We start from the raw sequence: 22,500 nt of genomic DNA on the forward strand, positions 1-22,500 counted from the left end.
TGCTAATTCCTCCCATCACCTCCAATCTCTTGCCTGCCATCTGTACCCACCTGCCTGTTCTAAGTATTCACCTAAAAGACAAGCTTCTTTTTATATTTACCACTTGAAGAGTTCTTGTTAGGGACTCAGGGGGAGAGAGAAAATGAATGAATGAGTAAGGGAGACCAACTTGTCTTCCAGCACCAGCGGATCAACCCAGGAACTCTCAGAATCTAGCCTGCATGACTCCTCTGGAGGTATCCCATATTCCTGAGATGGTTATGACTCACAATGTAAGAACCTAAGGTTAAGTGAAAAATCTGCCTGTGTACATGAGTATCCCACTAAAAGTGGCCAATATGTCTTGCCTATGGTAAATCTCTTCTGTTGCTCTTCAATTGTGACTCTTCATTACTGTAGACATTTTAGGGCATGCTTTAAAAGCATTTACTTTAATTGGTTTGCCAAGGTTCCACTGTAAATATGCACTGCAAATTTGGAGAAGAAGCATATCTGTGAAGATAAGAAAAGGAAGTAGTACTAGAAAGAGGTTGGCTTTGTTGCTTTGATGTCCCTCACCATAATGCAGAAAGGATAGGATAGCAAATAGATTTATCATAGGTCTGCTCCAAACATTCATTCTAATGTCCAACCAGTAAATATAGCAAGAGATTATTGCCACAGTTAAGCAAGTTAATTTAAAAGTGTCCAACCAATCATGTGCACACCATATTGGATTTTGACTTTTTGCCCTGCTGAGCTTTGTGGTACTGTCTGACAAATACAACTATTAGGTGAGGAGCTATTTGCACATTTTCTGGATTGTGGCCTAAATTTACTGAGCAGCCCTTTAAGTTCAAGAAAAAGTCATTTGCATATAAAGAATTATTTTATTGTTGGATAACTTTACATTAATAAAGATCTTATAGCTGGCAGCAAGTATAACAACAAAGAATTTAGGCACTCCCTAAATTCAATCAGAGCTTGGATAAAACACAGACTATGTTAATGTATGGGCACTGTTATAAACTCTATTAATATAGCTGAAAGCCGTCAAGCACCAGTGACTCTCAGAAACATAAAAAAGTTTGTATTAAAAATCACTGAACACTACAAAAATGGGAACAATACATATAAATTAAATTCTACTCCCAACTTTATAAGCCACCTTTCTGTATAAAATATAGCTTTTGCCTCTGCGAAAATGGTTATCTTGTAGGTTTAGGATATTTATGTGCTGAATGATGCTTTCTTGTCCATGGTATAGTTATTCTAATCAAATTAAAACAAGTTCTGTGAATGTGTTCTGGCAATATAGCACATTTTTGGCCATCACCATAAAGGTATTTTATATTAGTGGTTAGTATTAAGAGCAGCAGTATTTACTGTTGGTTGTATTTGTGTGGTTCACAGATGAACACTCCTCTTGTGTATTCAGTGACAAATGGCAATCACTTTATCATTTATCTTATGACAAATAGCAGATTCAGCCACAAACTGCTGTCCGTAGCAAACTTACAGGATGAAGTTCTTTATTGTTTATGGTTTGTGGGTTGATGTATTCATGCCTTGTTTATTTGTGAAATGAACAAAAATCAGTAAGCAGGCATGAACAGAAATTTGGCTACACAATCAATTGTACTTTCTCACCCCACCCCACCCCCCATCCCTAGTCTCCTAAGGATCTGGCAAGGAAATTCGCTGAACTAGGTCTAAGCTGCAAGCTGCCTTTAGAAAAAAAGTCATTAAAGGATGCACTAAATTGTGACATTGTGCCCTTAAGCCAAAATAACACTGAATGGAGTTCCTACCTCACATTAACCTCCTGAATAAAGGTCTTTAGTTTGATGGCTGGCTGTTGTCATAGGCAAGTGGTGTCAAACAATACTTGGAGATAATTATTGCAGGTGGTTAGCAATATAGTAGTGTTTTTTCACTGTTTACTCTTCAGATTCTGAAAACTGTTTTTTTTTTAACAATGGTATCAGATCTTGCTACATTTTTAACATTCTGGTTATTAGTGGCACTGTTGTTAGATGGCAGAAAAAGAGAGCAATGGTGTAGTGGGAATAAAAAATATTTTATTCCATTGTACTTCCCTTATGTATTTCACATATTCTTCTGCAGGGGGATTTATAAGAATGTAAATAAAAACAAGAGGGGCTGTGGCTCAGTGGCAGAGCATTTGCTTGGCATGCAGGAGGTCCCAGGTTCAATCCTCAGCATCTCCCGTTAAAGGGACTATGCAAGTAGGTGATGTGAAAGACCTTTGCCTGAGACCCTGGAGAGCCGCTGCCAGTCTAAGTAGACAATACTGACTTTGATGGACCACGGGTATGAATCAGCTTCATGTGTTCAAGCAAAAAATTAATGGGGCAATTCCTAGCCTGCAAGTGATGATCATAGCACAGCTGGGGTGGGGGTGGCTTCAAAGCCAGTTATGAATAATTGTACTGTAAAAAGGGGGGAGTTTAAAACCAGGTTAGGGGATGGTAACTGTGAGGGGATGAGGACCTTGAAATGGTCCTTGAAATGTGAGCAGGGAGGTTTGAAAACCTGAACCTTTCCATCCACACAGTGAGAAAACATGCTTTGATTGTAATATTTCAGTAAAGCAGGTTGGGAAACAATGGGGCATAGCAGAGAAAGCTCCAAGGAGATGACTGGAGGCTGATGCTGTGTGGGTCCTTCAGAAAGCAAGGCTCTGATCTGAAGCCAAGTGAGACCAAAATAGCTATGCGGAAACAGCCTAAGACTTGGGCATGAGGATTCAAATCAAATTACATCTAGTCCAGATTTTTCTTTACAACTGCAACCGGCCAGAAGCATGCAGGATTCCACAGGCAGGGCATGATGGCCTCTTCCTAATGTTTATTCTCAGCATTTGACACAGTGGTTTGTTACCTCTGTACGTTGGAGGCTCTTGAAATACTCATCCTATATGAATTTGTCTAATTCTTTTTAAAAACCCTGTCACTAGTGGCAAATCTCCTCTGCACCGTTCCAATTTTAGCATATGTGCTGCTGAATGATACAGAGAAGATCCGCATGGCCCCTGCACAAGGATGACATGCTAGTGGCCAGCACGACATCTCAGGTAGGGAGTTCCGTGTTAACAATGCATGATATAAAGCACCACATCCATTTTGCAGTACTGAGTGTATTGCCAATCAATATCATTTGATGACCCCAGATTCTAGTTTTGTGAGAGAGTGGGGAAAGGAAAATCTCATAGGCCATTTATGCAGGGTCAATTTTGATGCTCGCTCAAAGCTGCTTTTTTAAATCCGCCCTTTAAAACGAGTATTCATGGTCCCAATGCAAAAGGAGAAAGTCAAACAAATTCCACTACCCCCACTCGCCTGCTTTTTCATTTGCATAGCCATTAGCAATGGTTGTTTGCATAGCTAAGCAGCTGCTGTGATTTTTCATGGTTCCTTCAGTTAATGCTTCGATGTGGGGGCGCACAAATACAAAAGGTCGCGTTAAAGGGGCTCTTAAGAAATGCGAAGCAGGTATGCACCGGCTTTGCAGTGACGGTTTGAATTACGGTTCAGCTTGAAGAAATTAAGAAAATATGCAGGGTACTTCATCCTGGAATGTGGTGCTAATTACCAAGCATAAATGGCCATATGCATTTCAAACGGGCCCGAGGAGATAGAATATGAACAGAGTTCTTTTGTAGAAGGAACAGTACTGCCAAGTGCAACCCTCATCAAACATCTCACTGAAAAGTCAACATTGGCTGCATCTACATGTGAATACAAAAACATGCTCACAAGCAAGCAGTAGGGGAACAAGTGGGAATGACATCTAGCACACCCTGTCCCTGCACTGTTCCATCTCTATCCTATGCTTCTCCCCCTTATTTCTGTCACCCAGTGCAAAGTGCAGTCAGGACAGGGATCACAATGCCCCCCCGGTGGCCCAGACCCTTCCCTTTACTTTCACTTTCTCTACCAAGTAGGGTTGCCATCTCTGGGTTGGGAAATACCTGAAGATTTTGGGGGTGAAGCCTGAGGAGGGCGGGGTTTACAGAGGGGAGGGGTTTCAATGCCATGGAGTCCAATTGCCAAAGCGGCCACTTTCTTCAGGTGAATTGATCTCTATCAGCTGGAAGTCAGTTGTAATAGCAGGAGGTCTCCAGCCACCACCTGGAGGTTGACAACCCTACTACCAAGCCATGCAGTAACTACAGCATGGTTCAGCAGGGAAAGTGAGAAAAAATTTAAAGGATCAAAACTGGGAGATGGTCCACAGCAGCAAGCTGCCTTGCACCATTTTGAAAGCAAAGCCTAGTACTGACCCTTCTCCCTGTGGTAGCTATGGATGGAGGCATCCAAGCAGACTCTACCACCTGCCATACCACAGTTCACTCTTTGAATATGATCAAAGTAGTAGGTTTATTTTCCACCTGTTTAATGGAGAAAGCCCCAGGAAGTTATGCTCAGAATGAGCACAGCATCCTGTAGACATTGATCTGGTGGTAGTGGAAAGTGCCATCAAGTAGCAGCCTACATATGGCGATCACAGAGGGTTTTCAAAGCAAAAAAAATCTTCAGAGATAGTTTGCCATTGCCTACCTCTGTGCAGTGACCCTGGACTTCCTTGGTGGTCCCTCATCCAAGTACTTACCAAGGCCAACCCTGCTTTGCTTTTGAGATCTGAGGGGATTGGGCAAACCTGAGCCATCCAAGTCACAGGGCAGATGTTAACTGAGGCTTCCTACAGGAACCCTGTGGAGCAGCATGGTAAGCTGCAGTACTGCAGTCCAAGCTCTGCTCACGACCTGAGTTCGATCCTGACGGAAGTTGGTTTCAGGTAGCCCGCTCAAGGTTGACTCAGCCTTCCATCCTTCTGAGGTCGGTAAAATGAGTACCCAGCTTGCTGGGGGTAAAGGGAAGATGACTGGGGAATGCACTGGCAAACCACCCCATAAACAAAGTCTGCCTAGGAAACGTCGGGATGTGACATCACCCCATGGGTCAGGAATTACCCAGTGTTTACACAGCGGACCTTTACCTTTACCTTTTTACATTTCATGCAGGGGGAAATCCAATGTGGAAGCAGCCATTAACTTTTCTGAAAGCCACATTTTTTCAAGATTATGGCTCAGTTCCACACACAATGTTTTTGGGTAATACAGATTGCAATCACTAATATTAGGGGGGGGGTGAACAGTGATTTTGTTTTGGATGCATGATATTTTCCCTTACTGTACTTCAGGGCCAAAACCTATAGGGGTGGGAAATCTTTTGGAAATTGTGTTACACAAACATCAGGAAGGAAGTGAACTTTATTAGCTAATATTGTCGAAGGCTTTCACGGTCAGAGTTCATTGGTTCTTGTAGGTTATCCGGGCTGTGTAACCGTGGTCTTGGAATTTTCTTTCCTGACGTTTCGCCAGCAACTGTGGCAGGCATCTTCAGAGTAGTAACACTGAAGGAGAGACACTGTCCTTCAGTGTTACTACTCTGAAGATGCCTGCCACAGTTGCTGGCGAAACGTCAGGAAAGAAAATTCCAAGACCACGGTTACACAGCCCGGATAACCTACAAGAACCAATTTATTAGCTAATGTTTGTACACATGAATTTGGGTTTGAAAATTCCTTTATAATTGCTAACCATAGTCTCTGCTTCCTATGGTTTTAAGCATTTTTAGCCATCCAAAATGTTCTATTATTAAAAATCAGTTAACTGGATGATTTACTTAGGCTGATCTCACTAGCTTAACTCTTCCTGTAAAACATATCCCTCAGAAAAATGGATTGTTAAATTAGCTGAAATTGTACTTTTGAGAAACAACCAGGTGTGATTTGAATGTACATTTTACTTAATCTTTGCTTGAACTTTAAAAAGAAAAAAGCAATGGTTATAAGAATTCTAGTTATTTTCTTCTTTGTTCTAAACTACAAGTTTTATTTATTTACTCATATGGATGTAGTTTTCAAGTGTCCTTTCTTCTAGATCACAGGTCGGCAAACTGTGGCTTGTGAGCCGCATGCGGCTCTTTGGCTCCTTGCGTGAGGCTCTCGCACAAACGACCCGACACACGGCCAGAGGGCGTGGGGATCTAGGAAGGGGGCTGGAGAGGGGCCGCGGTAAGGCACAGGGTGGACCCGGGCTGGCGAGTGGCGGCGTCCGCCTCCCCGGCCACACCACGCCACGTGGCCCCTGGGACTGCGGTGGGCCCCAAGCCGAGGCTGCTGGGAGGCAGCAGAAGGAGAAGGAGGCTGGCGCAGCGTGGTCCCCCACCCTCGTTGATCCGCCAGCCGAGCGGAGGCGGCTGCAGGCGGGTGCGTGGCGAGGTGCGTTTCCCCCCCCCCGGGTGCGCGGCAGGCTGTGGACTGCGCCGCACTGCTGGGAGGGGTGGCGTGTGAGTCGGAGGGTCTGGCTGGGGGGGCTATCAGCTGCTGCACATGCGCGCGGGGATCGTGCCTGGCCAGGGCAGGAGGCAGCCTGCAGAAGGTGGTTGGCGGGTGGAGGTGCGTTTAGGTCGGAGAGGGGGGCGGAGGGCTCGTTGGGGCCTGGCGGCAGAAGGAACGGGCAGGAGCTGGGGCTCACTGAGCGCCTCCTCTCTGCTTGGCGAAGAGTGAATGGGACGCCGTGTTTGCCTGGGACGCCATGTGGCTCAGTGGTAGAGCATCTGCTTGACATGCAGACGATCCCAGGTTCATTCCCCGGCATCTCCAGTGAAAGGGCCCATTTCCCCCCTCCCCTGGCCTTTTCTGGGCTTCCCGGGGCCCGTGCGTGGCCGGAGAGGGAGTGCCGAAGGCTTCTGCCCGGTTGCACCGGGCTGCGGGGCCACATGTGCGGCCCTGTGTGTGTGTGAGGGGAAAGCACACAGCGGGGCACCGGCCAGTTCTGGGCCACCTAGGCAGGCCCTGACGGTGCCCCACCGCTGCTGTGCCCCCACCACCTCTGGGAGGCACCCGGAAGAGCTGAGCCGCCGCTTGTCCTCCACCACCACCACATTCTGGCAGGCACTCAAAATGGAGGAAGGGCTGATAAACTGGCAAACGTAAGTGGAGGAGTGAGAGGATTTGGGGATCATGATGCACGCCTATTCTCTCCAGGATCAGAGGAGCATGCCTATTATATTGGGTGCTGTGAAACACAGGTAGGATGGTGCTGTTGCAGTCGTCTTGTTTGTGGGCTTCCTAGAGCCCCCTGGTTGGCCACTGTGTGAACAGACTGCTGGACTTGATGGGCCTTGGTCTGATCCAGCTTGGCTTTTCTTTTGTTGTAATGGCCTTCATCTGTTTGAATTTCGCAGCTGAGTTGTCCCCCCCTTCCCCCAAATTGTATTTGTTGCACTTTGCAAATTTGAGAGATTGTCCGCGGCCCGGGATTTTGCTAGTATACGGCCTGGTGTTTGAGTGACTGTACTGACCATCATAGGGTTCTTAATTATTAGATTTGGGGAAAGCAACCCTTAATCCAGTGTTATATATACATTAAATTTGCAGAGCTCGTTTTTAGAAGTATTCTTCAAGTAATAAATGTAACTGCCTTTCATGTGAGAGAGCTGACTTTGTTTCAATTTATGCTATTTAGAACATTAATAGACATTGTGACATCTTGGGGACTAGCTGTGCTCTAGCTGAAATACAAACCTGACTTACCCAAACTTTCCATGGAGATGCAAGGCCATTTTTCACATTGTTTGTCAGTCATTGTCATGATTTAATTTTATGGATACCTTACTTACAATTTAATTTGTATCAATAAATAAGATCATGATTAAGTATGATATCAAGTTTTATTCAGTGTACCTATAGTTTAATTAAGACTTAAAACTTTAATTAAAGTTTATTAAGTTTATAAACAGTGTACCTACCTATATAGTTTGTTTAGGAAATTTGGCTCTCAAAAGAAATCTCAATCGTTGTACTGTTGATATCTGGCTCTTTTGACTAATGAGTTTGCCGACCCCTGTTCTAGATGACTACCCTTGTAATAAAGACCCTTCAATTAATTCCAATAGATATTTAATATATACTTTTCACAGTTACTAGTACTACCAGAAGAACATTCACTAAAGATGCCTGGAAACTGTTTCTATATATTTTGAACCATTATGGAATAATTATCAATTTTTTAATAACAAATACATGTTTTATTTATATATCTTCTAAATTATGATTTCCCTGTTTTTCATTTGGGGTGATTCCTCATTAATAGCATTGTTTTTAGGGGGAAATCATATTTTCTTCTCCTTTTGTTTTTGCCTGAATTTATTAGATATATAGATTACGTTGCTGATAGTGTTGCTGATGGTTTTCTTTAATATTCAGATTTTGCTTCTGCAGCAAACATTGTCTTTCCACAACTGAAATGGAAACACCTGGAAGATTATTTGTAATTCTAATCACTTTTACGCTATTGGCCTTCATTACACAGCCTACAGAGTGCTTGTGGCCCACAACATGTATAATTGTAACCATCCATAAATTAGTAACATGACCTTTGTCATTTAGTGTTGTAGGAGCTGATATTTATCCAAAAGAACATGACTGAAAAGATGAGTTAATGTATGCATATATACTAATTACTGAAAGGTACTATATGACAATTGGTTGTCCTCAGTCTGTCAAGCAAAGAAATACTATTAGCCCATCAAGCTACTTTGTGGAGCTGATACAGTGATGGTTACCGATTCTGAATAGGGCTTCAGCAAATAAATATATGTAACTGTTTGGACTTGCAGCCCATCCATGCCAGTTTGGCTGGTACAAGTAAAACTTACACTGGCGCAGGCATCCCACTGGCTCTTAAGCCGGTTCGGCCCCTCCCTTCAGGATTGCTTTGTCCTTTTTAGATATTTGGAAAGTGTTTATAGAAACATATGTATAGATCCCCCACTACTGTTATATTTTTGTCATTACTTAATGTGTATCTTTGTTTAAGATTTTTAAAAAAATATTATTTAGTTGCTGGATTTTAAGTCCCCCCCCCTTGTTTTTAAATAAATAAATAAGCACCCATGCCAATCATAAGCCAAATGCTACTTTGTAGCCAGGTGTTTGTAGCCACTGGCACCTACAAAATTTGGTCCCACAGCTGTGACTTGAGTGGCTGAAAAACTGGAAAGCAAATTTCTTCTCCTCTCACTATTATGCCCAAATCTCTATCTCTCTTTTCTCCTTTAAATTTAAATTTTACCCACAAAAAGTGCATCCTGCTTAAAACACAATTATAAATTTGAGTACTGCATCAAATAATCAATACCCATGCATACTCTGGCCACAAAAGGAAGGGGACAAAGAATGAGGTGCTAGCAAAAAGGAAGCATGCTGAACAAAGTCTATCACTAGAATCACTAGGATGTTTTCAACACCTACACAGTTTCAAATCTTCCTTAGCTCCTTAAATGATTATATGACAAAAAATCAGCCTTTTTACAAGCATTTGTCTAATAGTTCTAGCAATATCTCCTCAAGTTCTAGATTGGCTTTCAGCAAAACTACAACTTGGTTGTGACATATTACTGTGATGGTTGTAGAAAACTGAGCTAGAGACTTATTTAGTAACATATCAAGATTTTGAGCAGATTATGATCCAAAGCACTTGGAATATATGTTATTAAAGTTTGAGACTTTTTTGGGGGGGCAGTATATTTAACTGTGGCTATTCCTTTAAAACCATTAAAACATTGCAGCATCCACAAATAAAGAAGTTGGGCAGCCCATTCCTGAGCCTTTGGCAGCCGGGGACGGCATGGCCAAGGCGCCGCCACATCTCCAAAGCCGTTCCCCAGCTGCTGCAAGGCTTTAAAAAGCTTTCGTTGTCTTTTTATTTTTTAAATGGAGCATTTTGCCCCACTGAAAACCGCGAGGCTGCACCAGCAAAAAGCTGGCGCATCAACACTGTTCTCAATGACAGTGTCCCGGGCCAAACGGGGACAGGAAGCTGCCTACTCACAGCTCTGCCCCTCAGCACGCCCTGGGAATGCCCCCCGGAATGCCGGCACGAGGCTTTGCACCGGTGGGATGCTGGCGGAAGGCCCAGCCAGCATCCCTGGGCAGTGCTGCTGTGACAGCACAGGGAGAATAGCGTCCGGGTCCCCCCACCAGCTTCTGTGCCATCCTGGATGGCATAAGTAGCACGGGTGCTGGCGCAGGGGGCATGAATGCCGGCGCAGCCCCTTCCTGGCCTCCAAAGGACTTTTGTCCTTGAGGCTCAGGAATGGGCTTTTAGTGTATTGCCTGAAAACTTGATACATTTTGTTCAGATAGAATATTTTAAGCTTTTGAATGGTGCACTGTAAAAGTTATTGTTTGAGGACACTTCAAATTCCAGATATATGCAGTAGCATAAAATACTGTGTTTCTACTTAAAGTCCAACCGATTGAAGAATTATGTGGTCCTAACAAAGAGGTATTTAAAGTTTTTGGATTTTTTCCATGAATCAACACTTCTTCTTTCAGTTTTGTCTTTTGAAATACTGTATGTGGACATCCAAGAGAAGGATTATATAACTTGAAGAGAAGGATCTCCTGATGGCATTCTGCTTATAGGAGCTCCATGCCCTCATACCACTGAGTAATGCTACCCAATATGACTTATGATTCCTAGTGTGTCACATAAATTCCCTAGCGCTGTAATATAACTACTACATTTTAACATTTTTCTCTCTCAGTAAAAAGGTATTATACTACTATGGTTGTAGTAGGGTTGCCAACTGCCTGGATGTGGCGGGCAATTGCCCGCCAATCAACCAGGCTGCCCGCTGACCACCTGATGGTCGGTGGGAGAAAGCAGAAAGGGGGGAGCGATTCCTTGCGCGCTCCCGAGAATGCTCCAGCCTCCCGTTTTACACTGCAAGCCTGATTGGTCCCGATCGGGCTTGCATGGTCGAAAGGGAAGCGAGAGCCTTCCTCCTAGCCCCACTGTGTGTGTGCTCTGATTTCTCAGAGTGTTCACATGGCGGGGCTTTGAAGGCTTTAGCTTCCCTTTCCACACTGTAAGCCCGATCAGTTTCGATTGGGCTGGTAGCGTTCAAAGGAAGGCTGCAGCCTTCCTTTTACCCCTACTGTGTGTGCGCTCTGAGACCTCAGAGTATGCACACAGTGGGGATTTAAAGGGTTCAGCCTCCCTTTGCACGCTGCCAGCCCGATCAGTCCCTATCGGGCTGGCAGCATGCAAAGGGAAGCTGTAACCTACCCCTGCTGTGTGCGCGCTCTGAGAGCTCAGAGCACGCACACAGCGGGGATTTGAAGGGTTCAGCCTCCCTTTGCACGCTGCCAGTCCAGTCGGTCCCAATCAGGCTGGCAGCATGCAAAGGGACGCTGTAGCCTTCCTTCTACTCCTGCTGTGCGCACGGTCTGAGAGCTCACAGCACTTACTCCACTCTGAGCCCATTGAATTCAGTGGGGTTAGGCTGGAATAACTCTGTGCAGGATTGTGCAGGAAATCTCTTAAGGATTAAAAGCATTAAAAAAAGTGATTATCTGAAGCATGAATCCTCTGAAATCAGTTTGTTAGGATAAGGTGGAGAAAGTTACTGGTTGCAGCCATAGCTGGCACTGACCAATGGGAAGCTAATGCTTCATGTTTAAATAATAAAACAACAAACACAAATATCACTTTCTCATTTCCATTGTTCATTACTCTATTTGCAAAATTTGTGGCAAGTCAAATGTTTTTTAAAAATCGCTTCACTTTAGTTATTTAAAATAGCCAAATAACTAAATAACTAAAGACAACACTGCAATAATACGCAGCTGCAGTTAAACATAAGATTTTATTTAAAAGGAAAATAAACAACAATTCTTTCTTGTCTATAATTGTTTGATCTACTAGGTATTCAAAGAAATTGTACAAATAATGTATGTATACAAAGTAAAACAAACCTTAAGAAAGCAAAATAAAATCACAAATGACATTTAGTAGAAAACCATGAAAGGAAATTGTCTTTAATTAGTTCACAGTTGGAGATTTGTTCATAGTGCTTATTTTAGTTAAGTCTTTCACTGGGGAGAAACAAGCTATTTAACTTTCAAGATCCTTGGAGGCGAGGGAGCTATGAACCACCCAACTTGCAGACAGATGAAAATAATTTCTAATGTATTTATTTAGATATACATTCCATTATATCAAGGGTTTACATTATATTACATTATTCTACTTTTTTCAAAAGATAAACCTATTTTCAGAAATAATATTTTTTTAAAAGAAGCAATTTGTACACAGTTTATAATATTGAATTCAGAGTTTCTACCATGGTCATATTATTTATCATGGCTATAGAGTTATGAATGTGACATCAAATTAAAGCACAAAACATATAGATTTGCTGAAACATTTTATAATTGGCCACGGAGGGGTGAAAGTAAGTTAAAAACGGTTTGGCTCTTCTTAATCTGCCCTTCATTCTTAGCCTGTAGCAGGGGTGGACTGGGAAGCTAAAATGGCCCTAGAAAAAGGCCATGCCCTCTCCTTCACCTACACATACCTTCACCTGAGGACGAGAGCCAACGAGCCAGCTGGAGAGACAGATGCTCCCAACTTGCAGGCCATACCCCACCCAAGCCAGCAGGGCAAAGGTGGGCACTGCCATGTGTCTCCTCTCCAGACACACTACACTTCCTTCTTGCTAGTCTGGGCATGGTGGGATTGGTGAGGGGAAGTACAAGTAATGCCATGCTCCTCCTTGCTGGCTGTGCCACACCTGTGCCACCAAGTTTAAGTCAGCCCATGCTTCTTCTCACCAGCTGCACTGTGCCTGGTCCAGCACAGGGAGAAGCCAGGCACTACTGTGCTGCTTCTCATAGGCTGAAGCCATGTGGTGCTGTGCCTATTGTCCTCCCATGGCAGCACAGGGCAAAGCCAGGTGCCCCTGTGCCCATGTTCCTCTTCCCTGGCCATATCTGCTGTTCCATGTGGAGTATTCTGTGTACATGAAACAGCAAAAATATAGGGAAATAACTCACCCCACGCTGTTTCAGCATGAGACAATGGCTTGGGGGAAAGGCAGAAGTCCCATGATAGCCTTTTGAGCTCATTTGGGCTTTTCTTAATTTTTTTAAAAGCCATTCCCTGCAGTTGCTGTGTGGCTGCAGGGACCTTGAATAGGGCCCAGGAAATCTGGACCCAACTCTTTAAAAAGCTGAATGTCTATTTTGGCTCTCAGTTATTCTTTTTTGGCTTCTCAGTGTTGTTGTAAAGCTAAAATGTTCCCCTGAGCTCCTTGGAGGAATTTGCAGATAGGTTTGCAGATATATTTGAGAGAACACTAAGGCAGAAAGAAGCACTTTTTGACTGTATGGTATCAGTCCAAATGTCTACCTACACTGAGTGTGGACCTGCCTTCTCATAAGATTTGTTCTAACAGAAGTAAGAACCGTTCTTAAACCGTTTTTAAACTCATATCCTAGTAAGGAATATATGGCAAATAAGTTGATAAACTACTGTTTTCTTTTGTGTGATTTTAATAATCAAAACAGACTTTGCACTTGGAACCCAAAAATTAAACTTTAAATAATGTCAGTATTGCTCAAAAACAAACTGAATTAAATTTCATAATATAGGCTGCTATGTATTTATTTCATTTTTTATCAATTCGGTGGAAATCTCTTATTAAATATCCTCTTTCCCCCTCTCACATAGTGGAAACGAAGTTACATTATGCAATTCCCTACCAAACATGGGAGGTTTTTCTTCCAAGTAAACATGCATAGGATTGGTCTGCATGGTTAAGCTATTATTCTACATGTTTTCCTTCAGGCCATAATACTGTTGCCAATGCTAGAACAAACCGTTCCTTGTTACTAAGCATTCTAGGGAAATACCTGATTAAGTATCAACTTCTTAAAGCAATAACGGCACTCTGTTTCTATCGAGAATTATTTGGCATTAATCAACGAGGCTAATATCAAATACAGAGCAACATTACCAGAGTACGAGACTGGAGAATCCTAAGCAGGTCTACTCAGAAGTAAGTGCCATTTTATTGGGGGGGGGGAGTCCTGCCAGTGTTGTGTAGTGGTTAGAGTGTTAGACTGGGATCTAAGAGACCCAGGTTCAGATCTCCACTGTGCTGTGGAGGCTTGCCGGGTAACTTTGTGCCAGTCACTCTCTCTAAGCCTAATCTACCTCAAAGGGTTGCTGTCAGGATAAAATGGAGGAGAGTAGAATGATGTAATCTGCTTTGGGCCCCCATTGGGGAGAAAGGAGGGGTATGCTTGAATAAATAAAAAACCAAACTGTGTGTCAGGCCTGTGATGGATTAGTAGGGTTGCCAGGTCCCTCTTCGCCACCGGTGGGAGGTTTTTGGGGCGGAGCCTGAGGAGGGTGGGGTTTGGTAAGAGGAGGGACTTCAATGCCATAGAGTCCAATTGCCAAAGCAGCTATTTTCTCCAGGTGAACTGATTCATTTTGTGCCCCCCCCGCCCGACTTCAGTGTGTGTTACTTTCAGTATTATATAAACCTGCCCAGGGATCATATAAACACAGGATAAGTAGTCCCTGTGAGGATTAGTTTGTCCAAAGAATATATCTTCACCACACTCTTAAGAGTCCTGGAAATTATAAAGGTAGGCTGTGGTTGGTGAATGGGACAGCCCAGTTCAGCCTGAAGGACTTGGAGAATACTTTAAAAAAAAAAAAAGGTGAGGGCTTGGATCAAGGCCTCACACCACACTAGAAGTGTGCACAGCTTTGATGAGACGGGGAGCTTGTCTGGCTGCTAGCATTAGTGATTTGTATTTGTGGCACACCCACAGCAATTACTGTACAAATGTATCACTCAGCTCAACACCGTCTGCATGAAACTGGTGTTAACTGTTTCAGCTAGCCTATTGTATAGGGTTGCCCGGTCCCTCTTTGCCATCAGCTGAAGTTTTGGGGGCAAAGCCGGAAGAGGGCGGGGTTTGGGGAGGGGAGGGACTTCAATGCCATAGAGCCCAATTGCCAAAGCAGCCATTTTCTCCAGGTGAAATGACTTCAGTCACCTGGAGATCAGTTGTAATAGCAGGAGATCTCCAGCTACTATGAGCCTTCCTCATGACAGATGTGATATTATTCACTGGCATTTGGTATGTATGTGTTAAGACTCCTCTGTATAATTACATTAGCAATATTAGTATTCTTAAGATTGTATAGCATATTCAAGTCTCGTATTATTCTTCTTATATAGAGTCAAATATACTTGCTCAAGCCACCTTAAGCCCGATGGACAAAGCATCAAGGAAATAGGAAAATACCGGAATCCTATTTCGGGCTTAAAATATTCTAAGGAAATTATCCTCAAAGTAAAGGGCAATTTAGCCCTAATTTTTGTTACAATATACTTTAAAATCAAGTTTTGGCTCAAAATTCTTCGGCTACATACAGCCAACATCGATCTGCAACTACTTTTGCCTGCGGTACCTGTTTCATCTGCGGTTCGACATGCCACTAGTGCCGCCCCAGTGAACAGATCTCCAGCCTTCACCTGGAACTTGGCAACCGGGAGACCTCACCCGGTGGAATTTATTTTCCCCACGGGACTTTGTTTGCTTCTTTTTCACTGTATAAGGTTTGATTTTTATGACTGAATTATAAAAAGTCTTATTGATGTTTCCAGTAGCCATCAGTGCTTGTTATTTTCCTTCACTATCTGGAGGTTGGCAACCCTACTATTGTACCTCATGGAAATGGTGCAATCAAGTGCACATGTGCAAGAAATTGCATTGACATAAAAATTAGAATTAAAGAAGAACCAAGGTAAAGTAGTATATGAGTCATTCAAGGGGGGAATGGGCATCTGTTTGAACTTCCATCTTCACAGAAAAAATGTTCTGGTAGCTAACTAGGGCATGAAAACATCAACCAGGCTGGTAATATTTCCTGTAATACTACTACTCATTCCAGATGTGTTCCATTACGTTTTTGCAAATGCTTGTTTTACGGTTACCTTTGAACAGTTTGAATCTACTTTAGTGTCGAAAAAGTGTCCTGACAAAAAAGTTAAAAATAAATAATAAAGTGAATAACCAATGGCAGTATGGTATGTAGCATATGTTGATTTGTTTACTGTATATGACTCTGACAGGAGTATGTTGAAAGGTTTAATCTTTGTTCTTTTTATGTTGAAAGTAACCAGTTTGCACCACATTGTTATGAAAGAATGCAGATATTAAATATAAGTATAGAGGAAAGGTTTAATACCCAGGTTCTACCTTCATGGCATTGATAAAACTGAGAGGCCATGCCTCATTGTTTAGTGACAAAATTAATGAATATTATTATCCATCTTTCTCTCCACCTTCCTTCCATCTACATTCCTCACAAGTATTTACTGAAACATTAAACTCTTTAATATTTAACAAGACATGCTCAGCTTTGACAAAGAAATTGGTTAAATTTTAGTGTTGGAAGCTGTTTTTAAAGCTGTAATGCATATGAACAGTTTATGTGGAATGCTTATTCACTGTAATGTTGAGTATTATGAAATGAAACTAGACTTGGGTTCAGATCCATACTAGGCCATCAAGCTCACTGGGTGACTTTGGGCTAATCACTGACCCTCACAGGGTTATTGTGAGGATAAAATGGAGATGAGAGAACCATGTGTGCTGCTCTCAGCAGGGGGTGTGGGGGACAACAAGCAATAGTTAGAAAGTGAACTGTTTTACTAGTTCTTTTAAGGTCAGGTATGGTCAAAGTGTATTTTGAAGCACTCCAGAAGCATTATGGTCAATGAGAAAGCCTTAGAGAACCATAAAATGATTATTGGTTTATTTTATTTTGATATTACTAACTTTTTGAATGGTCCCGTCAGCAATAACGGACTGGATCAAGAATATTGCAAGAATGTGCAGGCAAATCTTCATTTTATGTTTTTTTCTGGATTCCAGTTTCCCCATTATGGTTGGTCATATGTAACAGTAGTGCCTCCAGGTCTTCACTGTATCTCTAATTGGCCTCACATGCCAATGAAAACATTTTCTCTGATATCCCATTCACAGCCTATTTATATCAGCCTTCTTTTTGGTTATGCCTTTCATTCACAAATTGGAGAAGCAGCATGGAGCTAGCTGAAATATTAATACAAACAAGAGAAGCAAAAACACAAGCTATTTTTCTGCCTGTTGTCATTTATGACATGATACTTAAAAATCTCGCCTGTGATGATGTCCTCTCGATCTCATCCTTACACTAATCCTATGGAGACATCCCAATTGAGTGGGCACTCACTGTGCCCGAAAGGAGAACTGGCACGAGTGTGCTGGCCTTCTCCCTCTGCAGAAGTCTTAATATGAATTCAATAAGTAAATAGCGTAGGGAAGGAGCAAGCACATGAACTCAATGATTTACTGCATTTATGCCCACCTGAAGAGAGTTTCATTGAGAGTAAAGTACAGATGGACCTTAACTCGATTTTAAAATCTTGATTTGATTGGTAATGTTTTATTTAGTTGCTTGTTTATTTACTGGGGTACTTTTAACTCACTTTTGTCCACTCACTGTGGAATTGGAGCAGGTATAATATGAGAAAACAACAAATCTTCCTGTCATTGACAGATGAATCCAGAGGGGAGTAGGGCAAATGATAAAAACTCTGCCCCGATGTCAACAGTCTCCCCCATGCACTTGCATCCAGGAGGCAAATCCCAGTACTGTTCCAGAGCAGCATTAGACCCTGCTTCCTTGGGGGATGCTTTTCATTTGGCATGGAAAGGGGTCCTCTTTTATGCCTCCTCCATTATCCCGCTTTTGTCCAAACTAGGTTTTGCCAGAAAATTGTTCACTTCAGCTTATCTTTGATTACATGTTGGGTTTGAAAGATGCCATTTAGCGGTCACTTCTATTAAAGTGTATCTAGCTGCTGTTTGTTTGTTTGTTTATACATCAGTTCCTCAGAGAAGCCTATTCTTACTATTATCATAATTGATGCTTAAATCCTTTGAGCTTATGGCAACCTATCCCTTGTATCAGGGGTGTCAAACATACGTCCTGTGGGCCAGATCAAGCCCCTTGAGAGCTCTTATCTGGCCCAAGAGCCATCTGAGGCAGCCACCTCCCCCAGTCTTGATCTGGGCTGGCAAGCCTACGGTGGGTTTGCCATCCAAGGCAGTCACACACACCCCCCTTGATCTGGGTGGCAAGGCAAGGCCCGGCCAAGTGATATTTATGTCATATCTGACCCTCATAATGTCTGTTCCAGGTAAATTGATGGAGAACATTATTAAAGATAGAATTGTCGAGCATATAAAAGGGCAAAACCTGCTAAGCAAAAACCAACATGGTTTCTGCAAAGGTAGGTCCTGTCTCACTAACCTTTTAGAATTTTTTGAAAGTGTCAGTAAGCATGTGCTCATTGTGTATTTGGCTTTCCAAAAGGCTTTTGACAAAGTCCCTCACCAAAGACTTCTAAGCAAACTTCATAGTCATGGGACTTGTCCTCTTATGGATTGAGTGCTGGCTGAAAAATAGGAAGCAGAAAGTAGGAATCAATGGTCAGTTCTCACAGTAGAGGGATGTGAGCAGTGGGGTCCCTCAGGGATCTGTTTTGGGACCAGTGCTTTTCAACCTGTTCATCAGCTTATCATAAGTTTGGACTAAAACTTGAACAGCTCAGCTGTAATGTTGGGCATTAAATGTATTGTGCAGTCATCAGAATTTTGGTCCCTGACAGCTGCCATTAAAAATGAACGAATAATGTGTTTTCCTGTTGTCACAATGACAGTATATGAAAACAAGCAGTATATGAAAACAAGCATAGAATGGTCGTACTTGCTGAAAATAGTACTTGTGTTATACACAATGCATAATAGTAGTAATGTAGCACTCTAATATATACAAAAATAGCAGACTATGCACATGAAAAATCAATAGTATAGTCACATTAATCAGTGAACTAGGAACAGCTAATGTTTGTTTATTAGAGCTGGCACATCAAAGAAAGTTTCCATTTATGAATAATTTTAACTAGCTTCCTATGGGAATTGTATTATGCTAAGGCCAGAATTTTTACTATTTGATTGCATACCCTTTATTATAAAATTTTTGCAATGGGACTTCATCCAAATTTTAGACTTAACAGATGGGATCTTGTTGGGGTTCCACATATTTAGTTATTTAGGAGTTTAGTAAACAGTGATTTTATCCAGACTGTGATTGGAACAGATGTGATCTTATCAGGGTTCCACTTTTTTTCAGGAGCGTAAAAACTCCATGATTTGCTGTACAGTGCTAGAGTTTACTTTTGTGTTTTCCAAACCAAGGTCCTCTTTAGCCAGAATTTGCCCCCGGGTTCTAAAACATCATAATAGAGTGTTAATGTTGTATTCTCTATTAATTCCATTAAATCCTTTAATATTAGAGCATGTGTTGCTTTATAGCATTAACTAGTGTCTTGCACTCAACAGTATTTTCACAGTTTATGACACTGCTTAGGGCATTAACAAACAGCTGTTTGAATTAAATGAGCAGTTAAGGAGCCTGTTCATTAACTCAAAAGTTTCATGTATTTTTAATTCTTTAAATCTAATGGTATTAACACCCTCTAAGAAATCTATCTCCAGTTATAATTTTTGTGATTGGTACTGGTTTGTGGCATGGGAAATTTGGTTAAACTGGAATTGGCTGCAGCCAATATATTTTAACTCTTGTCAGTTTCATTTGCTCAGTGTATAGTACTTCAAATGTTGTTTATAGCATTTGTGTTGAGAATTTTCCAATTTTGTTTAGCTAATGTAAGGAGGCAGTTGGAACAGAATTATTTGCATTTGAAATGCTGCAATCAAGGGTTTCTGACTTGTCTCTGGAAAAGAGAGAGAAAGGAGATTGTATTTGGACAGTGATGGAATGCCTAAATATATGCTCTATGTGTAAAGCATTGTCTTCGGTCTTTTATGTATGGTTACTTTCACGCACGTTTGCCCCTGGACTAACTCGGTTGTTCCTTGGAGTTATGCATGAGTTTTCCATCCATTAGAGATGGCCTCGCGTCCAGCCCTCGCAAATTCCGGGTCTTCCCGTTCCTGTTAAAAACAAATTGTTTGATCTCCTGAGACCAACCCAGGTGAAATTGTCCTCATCTCCATGCATAATCCAAAATGTGGGACAGGGGACCTGGGGTGTGAGTGTGATGTTTTTCTCACAGTAAGCACTACAGCCAATTACAAAGCAGCATTTCAAGGGGTGGGGACACAAATGATTCCTGATTTTGGTCTCCCACTCGGAGTTCTTTATGAGTAGACATTTGTCTCGTATAAGAAAGTGTTTTTAAATGATGCTTGGGTTCCCCCCCCTCCGCCGTTCCTTCTAAAAAGCTCAGTTTTTTTGAAATGGGTTTAAAAACGGCACTTGGGTTTCCACTGGGGGGGAGAGGGGAACTGGACATTTTTCTCACAGTAAGCACTACAGCCAATTACAAAGCAGCATTTCAAGGGACGGGGACACAGACGCTTCTGGATTTGAGCTTGATGGCTTTACTGGTGCATAGCAATTTTTGGATTTGCAACAGAAAAGTGTGCGTCGAGCAATCATCAAACCCCAGAAAAAACTCCCATGCATAAACGACCTTAGTCACTACCGGTAGCTTGTCATATACTTTAAAAGATATGTTTCACATAGAGAATTAATTTTTTTTTTCACAACTGACTTTTCATATGATCTTTCTTCAGACAACTTCAAAGCTTTAGTCTGGTCAAATCTACTGGTGAATAACTCAAATCTTCACATATCTTGAATAGAAAGTATTAATGCCATTCAGAACTGCAACACAGAGTTACAGTGTTAGCAGTAATAATAATTCTAAAATAAAAAACCCTTCAGTTTAAGGGAAGAGTTAAAGCACTTACAAATTCATTCATGCTCTATAAAACATGAAAATTGTAAATTCAGGCTGACACCTGAACTTCTACACCATGTGAGCAGTACAGATATAGTGCAGTCTGACATTTCAAGCTTGCTTACAGCCATTACTCCTTAAGGGCCAACAGAGGTATTAGGTAGCTGCAAGCCTTTACCAGGTAATGATCTTAGGGTCTTTTTGGCTATTCTGTATTTTCATTAGCTTACCTCATTTTTTTAGCTTGTACAAATTGGTTGATAAGCTGAACGATAGATTTTATTAATTGATGTGAGTGTAGAAAAGCAGTTTATAAATATTTCAAATTAAAAACAAAAAAGATCTGGACCTGATGGAGAAAGGGCTTGTTCAGATACCCACTATAAGCATTTTGATAAGCATTTTGCAGATAAAATTGCTCACATTTGCTTTTACTTGAACTCCATGTTAGGAGCAGATGTGTCTGGGTCCTCTGTTGTATTTGGTTGGATAGCTTTCACTTTATACTGGACATGTTGATAAGGTTCTAGCAGTAGTCTATACTATACTGGGGCTGTTGAAAGAGACCATTGTAAGAAATATTTTCAAAAAGCTTCCACTGTAGGGATTAACCTGTTGGTTGCTGCAAGGTTTCATCTTGCCCTCACCCCTCCTGTATTGTTTTAATATCTATATGGAACCCCTAGTTAAGATGACACCCAGTTAGGGTTCCCAACTGCCCGGTTATGGCGGGCAATCTACCGCTCTTTGCTGTTGTTGCCCGCCAACTCTCAGCTGGTCGGCGGACAGAAGTAGGCAGGGAAGAGAGGGGGCGTCATCTATGCGATGACGTCACTTACCGTATAAGCGGAAGTGCTGGGGGGTGAGGCTTTTCCTGCCCCCTCTTGATCCTCAGTTTCCAGGCAGCCGGTTTCATGCCCCCCTACCGCTGCTCAGGTGTTTGGCAGTGATGCGGGCTTTCTCTTTCCTTCTGCCCCACCTCCACGGCTTCCCTGGCCACCCCAGCGGTGCAAGCCTTCTCTGCCTTTCCTCCCAGGGAAAGCTGCTTGGGAAGCAGGGATGTCGGGCAGAGCGGCAGAGAACGTTTGTACTGCTGGGGCAACCAGGGAAGCTGCGGAGATGAGGCAGAGCTAAGGAGAAAGCCCGCACTGCCAAGACACTAGTTATCGCAACCCATTTGTTACTGGACATAATTCAGTATGCTGGTCATCACCTTTAAAGTTCTATACAGTCTAGGATAAGGCTACTTAAATTAACTCTTGTTCCCTTATGAACTGCTAGAGAAAACTTCTACGTAAGCCTGCTACAAGTACTCCTATATTCAGAAGTGATGGAGATTACATAAAAGGTCCCATTGCTTCTGTAGACTTATTCAATAAAACAAAAAGGTGTCATCAGCATGCTGATAACAACCAACTCAGAAACTGCAGCTGATCTCACTCAAAGGGTCTAACAACTTAGGCAAAAAGGTCGAACCCTATTGAACGCTGCAGATTCCCATGCCTCGGATTCCAATTCTCTACAATTTTCTGGGTATGCCTATGTGTAAAGACCAATATTGTTTCAACATAGTACCTTTTAAACCACCAGTTTCAAGTGATCTCAATAATATAGAATGGGCAACTGTATTGAATGCTGCCAAAGACCCAATAAGAGCAATGGGATTTCCTGTATCCAGCTTTATTTGGAGATCATCCACTACACCAGGGATCCCCAAACTTTTTATGCCACTGGACAC

The 22,500-nt window shown here is 42.2% G+C and overlaps 1 protein-coding gene and 1 pseudogene across 1 annotated transcript in view; both read left to right on the plus strand.

The window, feature by feature from the left end:
• The window catches only part of CCDC178 (coiled-coil domain containing 178), a 158,328-nt gene that overhangs the window by 57,522 nt on the left and 78,306 nt on the right, over positions 1 to 22,500 (plus strand). The gene's annotated exons all lie outside the window — the stretch shown is intronic.
• Positions 2,980 to 3,075, plus strand: LOC130482205 (U6 spliceosomal RNA; annotated as a pseudogene).

Source organism: Euleptes europaea, chromosome 8, assembly GCF_029931775.1.
Source record: "Euleptes europaea isolate rEulEur1 chromosome 8, rEulEur1.hap1, whole genome shotgun sequence".
NCBI classification, from domain to species: Eukaryota; Metazoa; Chordata; class Lepidosauria; order Squamata; family Sphaerodactylidae; genus Euleptes; species Euleptes europaea.